This window comes from Chelonia mydas, chromosome 1 (assembly GCF_015237465.2).
Source record: "Chelonia mydas isolate rCheMyd1 chromosome 1, rCheMyd1.pri.v2, whole genome shotgun sequence".
NCBI lineage: Eukaryota > Metazoa > Chordata > Testudines > Cheloniidae > Chelonia > Chelonia mydas.
Window position 1 is genome coordinate 126,430,325 of NC_057849.1, and position 6,000 is coordinate 126,436,324.

Genomic DNA, 6,000 nt, shown 5'->3' on the forward strand with positions numbered 1-6,000 from the left:
ATTTTTTTCCCCCATATTTTTCCTTTCCTGGCATTACCTCAACATTAACTTAATAGTTGTGACCAGTACCTTCACTGTATTTTAAAAGTGGGTCTCGTAGCACCGCTATTATTAGATTGCCTGACATTTCCCATTATAAGATCCTATTTTGGTTGCTTATAACTTGGCCTAATGAAACCATTTGGGCTCAGATTTTCAAGGCTGGGTGTCTACCACAGACTGACTTTTTATTTTTTTTATTTTAGACAAAATAGTTCAGCTGGTTCCTAGAATGAGTCTAGAGGGAAAGACATTGTTTTGAACATGTTAAAAAATGTGATCCTTTTCCTTGAGACACTCTAGCACCCCCATGCTTAGGAAGAGGCATTTGAAATTTGGCAAGGGGTGGACTTTGTGTTGGGGATGTGCCTTTTCCCATCCCAATGACAATCTGCCCAAGTTTGGCCTATTTATGAGCCTCTGAAAAAAAATCACTGTTTGCACATACTCAGTGGAGACATCAGAAAAATTAACAGCCAAATTGTGTCTGTGATGAGCAGGACTTTCCCTGAAATTGCGTCTCTGGACTGCTGTGAGCTGTATCAGTCTAGGTACCTACATCGAGAGCAGGAATCCTTCTCTTCTTCACCCACAACCTGCTGGGCCCAGGCATCAGGAAGAGGAAGTTGCCTATTATTCAAATACACGGCAAAAAGATCCAGGGCCTATATGGGGGGCGTAGATTGGGACAAATAACTTGGAGCAAAGGAAGCAGGGACTGGCTGTGCAAAGAGTCTGGGACTGGGATGAGAAGCATGAAAAGTGGAAACTGGGACTGGCTAGATGAGGATAATGGGAGTGGGACAAGGAGTTGGGGTCGGGACGCTAGAGGACTCCATCAAAGACAGGTTGGAGGGGTTGGGGCAAATGGGTCCGTGCCCACAAGAGAACACTCTCCTCCAGAGCCGAGAATGGAATCCAAGATTTCCGAGTTTCACCATTCCTCTGCTGTCAGTCAATATCCATGAAATTCATTGGTAATATGTGTGTCCCATCCACCTCTACAGCTGGTCCATATAAAGGATGACAAGAAACTCCTGCTCTCATTTACTTCATTAGTTCAAGTGACAGAGGTCTGTGCCGTGGATTTAAAGGTTTTGCAACCCTGCGGATGACCTACGTGGGTGTCAATATGATATCACATGATGGAATTCATTTTTTATTTCAGTTTCCTTTTTCTAAATACCTAGGAAATTGCATGCAAAAAAGTATGTAAAGGGAGCATTACTAAGGCTGCAATGTTACAAAATGCCAAAAATAAAGTTGTCATTGTAACCTTAATTCAGCTTCCTTCTGTGTATGCTTTATGATGTGGTCTTTAGTCATATGATTACATATTATTTTTTTTTTATTTCAGCTGTACTTGTAACCTTTCCTTACAACACATAGTAATGCTACAGTTCAAGTGGGTAGAAGTACATGTGAAGGATAGATATGTAACCTGGCCTGACTCAGCATTACCTTGCACCTTATGTGGTTATTTTGTATCAGGGCAAAGTAAGCGTAAATCTTCACTATTCTAAGTGGTAGTGTTTTTCACCTATATTGCACTCACTTTTCACTGGGATGCATGCATGAATCAGGCCTGATATTTTAGTACTATTTTCTGATGTATTTTAATATACTCAGACTCTTGGAATTTAACAAGGGAAAGAGAAATACCCAAAAGCTTATCCATAAATACATACTAATTGATGACTTTAGAATTTTGTTTTTGTGTTACTCTATTTGATTCCAAATGTCATGGTCCGATTGAAGACTGTGTCTGCTTATTTCCAAATAATATTGTAAAAGTATTTTGCAATATCTATTTTACCAATATTTGTGTATTGTCTCTTTCCCAGAGTTAATATATGTCTGAAATCAAGATGGGGGGAGGGAAATCAATTCAGAAGGCTACTGCCATCACTACCCTTGGAAAACAGGTAAAATAGATGTGAACGGAACTGCAGTTTAGAGAGAACTGAGCAGAGCACACAGGATTGGGCAATTCATATAAGCCTTTAATGTTTCTGACCAAATGGTCTACTTCAATGTGTGGATCAGAGTACAAGAGCAGGTTATTTAGATCAAAGTGCTGGAGTAGTCCAATCCAAATGAAGCTCTGTCTTAGTGGGAATTCAGAATACAGTGGCTTCTGAGGACAGAGGACTGAAGTAGGCTCCCCTGAGATTCTGTCACTGGCAGATTTTCTTTGGCTAATTTTTAGCCTGTATATCTTTGGTCATACTTAAATGAGTTGCCTCATTACTCTAATCCTAGTACAGGAGCAGGCTTTCAGACTGAAGATGGTTACAATGAAGATAATAAAGCAGAATTGTGACTTTAATGTTTGATTTTGCTAGAGCATTGGACTACAGCCATTCTCTTCCTCTGGGTCATGCATTTAATTATAAATAGCTTATTAAATAGTCACTATAAACAACTCCATATGCAGATAAAATCTTATGGATTTGTTTTATTATTTTTTCCAACATATGAAAGACCTTACATATATTGTGCATTATAATAGGAGTTGTACAAGTGATTATAAATGGCTTCTTTAAATAGTCACATCTATTCATAATTCGTTATGCATATTTTACTAGAGATTATGAATGGTCTAATGAATACATATAAACCACTGAAAATTAAATACACAGCACCTGAAGTACATACACTAATGAAAAAGTAACTTTCAAATCTATGCGATAGAAATTAGGAGATTAGCAGAGTCATGACAGCTTTCAGGAGATGCTAGTTGCAAAATATAGTTCTGACACATCATCTTTGCTGATGGCGGGAGCTCATAAAGGTCTGAAAATTTGTGACCCAATAAATTATCATTTCCTATTGTTGTCTCTGTGTGATTACACATTAGAACAAGATGACCTACCACTATAAGACTGTGTGTCGAATCATGCTAGTTTTATTTTTCAAGTGTGTCAGTCCTGGATCATTGCACATTCACTCTAAAATATCTCTGAAACACCTATTTCTCATGGTTGGTTACCAATTCTTCTGTGTGTGTTTGTTTAAAAATAGTTTACTTTTATATTATGCAAACTTTACTTTGCTTTGAGGCAAATGACTGAATGCTGCTTAGCCAGTATGATGTGACACCCAAACTGGTCATAAAGCAGTATACTGGTTAGATCACTATCTGGAAGCCAAAGGGAGTTGGCACAGTGGTTTCTACAGGTTGTACTATTTTGTATTGTTAAGGAAGCTGGAACAGACTGTCTAAATAGCCTTTACTTTATTTAATTTTAAAGAATAACTCTCTATAAAGTGAAAAGCATATTGGATTTTTTTTTGAAAAGTCCAATACTCCAAGATAGTCCTCAGCAGAGTGTCAGTGTATGCTAAGCTCTCTGAAAAAAATGTACATGGTACTGCAGGATGCCCAGACTTCTGAAAACCATAGCAAGCTGATGAGCCACTTTTTAGACTCATGAGAGCAAATCCTGATGTCCTTACTCAGTTTTTACTCTGTCTTTTCACCAGCAAACAGCAACTGAGATCAGTGGAAAGAAAAGGAGGACTTGTGGCACCTTAGAGACCAACAAATGTATCTGAGCATAAGCTTTCGTGAGCTACAGCTCACTTCATCGGATGCATCCGATGAAGTGAGCTGTAGCTCACGAAAGCTTATGCTCAGATAAATTTGTTAGTCTCTATGGTGCCACAAGTCCTCCTTTTCTTTTTGCGGATACAGGCTAACATGGCTGCTACTCTGAAATCCTGCTACTCTGAAATCCAGGCTAACATGGCTGCTACTCTGAAATCTGAGATCCGTGGGTGTTTAGCTAGAAAAAGAACTCAGGGTTTGGCCCTTCTTTTTACTCCAAATAGAAAAGCATCCCAGTGGGAAAACTCTTTGATGTTGCCGATAAGTAAGCAGTGCTGACACACATTTGCCAGGGATTTATTGTGAAATAATGTGACACTTCTTGGCATTTTGTTGGAATGGAATTTTAATGTTAATAAGCAAAACACAAATAATGGCTCACTGTCTCAACAACAACCTATTTTAAGAGCTAATGTCTGGCACAAAATTTACTTGAAACACCACTTCTAGTTTTATACTCACTGCTTATGGGGGAAATTCATCCATGTACCAAGTAGCAGCTCAAGGCCTATGCTCCAGATAGTCCCACTTATAATTTAGTTTAAAGGGAAAATTGGACAGTCTCAAAAGACTTCAATCTGGCGCTTTCCGCAGGCATGATTTCCATCTATGATGAATGACAATATAAATATCTAATATCATAGAAAATCATGATACATGAATACTTAAATCCTATTTGTATGTATAGTGGGATGCTACTTGCATAACACTTTATACATAATCTCCTATTTTCAGTATTTGAAATGTTACCTTCCCAGGCAGAACTTCCCCCCCACTCTCCATCATTGAATTTATTTGCTAGCCTTGATGAGAAAATAATTCAGCTGGTTGTGAGTTAGAGGAGAGTAAAAAACACACAATAGCAAAAATCAGTTTTCCAAAACAGACAAACAAATGAACACCTTGCCTTCTTTTTAACAGCTCTAAAGAACAAACAGGTTAGGAATGAATGCAGAAATTTGTCATAGGACTAGCCTTCACTGAAAAGCATTTCCTGACTTTATGTAACCATTAAGTTGGTTCATTGAGTTCTCTGTATTTAAAATTTGGGTACTCAGCATGCTTAATTTTAGCCATGTGCATAAGGGCTTTTTTGAATTGAGCCTGAGGTTGTCAATTAGTGTGATGTTTTCTATGCAACAATAATTCACTGGGAATTGGACAAATACCACCATATAGCCAAGCAGTAGCATGGTAACACACCCTGATCATTACAATTTGAAAGAGCACTTTATCAGTGAAGTATTCCATGTACCCCACAGAATTTCTTGAACCATTCATTCCCACTTTTTCTTTGTCATTTTTGGTATGATTGTTCATATATTTAGTGAGATCACAGAAAAATCTCATTCATGATTATTTCTTTTTGTACTCTTTAAAATGTTGTTATGTATGTAACTAACTTGTCAGACAAAGAAAAAACCTCTCCTCCCTTACAAGGGAGCTTTACCCACAGTTACAATATCATGTGAGAGTCTAAGGATTTGCCAACAAGGTGGTGTGATGTGTTCTATGGGAGTATGATTTTTAAAGAGCACTAACATGTTGCACATTAGTTGATCCACATATGCCCTGCTGGTGTGCTTTAACATAGTACGATTTGTAACAGTACAACATCAATGCGCACTAGGTAACTTTTCCTGCACACCATTAGGGTCTACATGGACCAATTAATGCGCAACACATTAGTACGCTTTGGCAATCACATTCCTGTAGAGCATATTATCCCATCACCCTGACATTACTATCTGTGCAGAATGAAGATGTGGACATCTCCATCAGTCTCAGAGCTGAGTACTTGTGTGAACATAAAAGAACAAGATGTTACAGTTATTCAAGTATCTTTCCAATAAGTTTTCTTCAAAGATGAATTGGGCAAACATGCATCTGAGAGACAAATGGAACCTAGGATAAAGTTAAATTCATTGTCTACATAAAAAAAAAAAAAAAAAAAAATTCTCCACTACTGTTCAGAAAGGAAAAAGTAACTTTCCAGCATGAAAATTTGAGAGAAGTTACACAGAAGGGAAAGGAGTGCTTCTGTACAATTCATTAAGCTTTGGGTTTAAACCATTACTGATGAAACAGTTTTGAACTTGTGAATAATTACAAGGTAACACCTCAAAATAATGTATTTTCTGTATTTTTCCATGTTTTCTTTTCACTCCCTAGTACTAACCAGGACATGCTGGAAAATGAAATACAGACACAGAGATGGATTTTAAAGTGACAGGTTGCAACTTCATAAAGTTTAATGTGGGGAGGATAACCCTCCTCTCAAAAATACCAGACTTTTACTTGGGCCTCATGCCAAATAACCAATATGAAGGGTTGGCCTTTCAAAACATAAT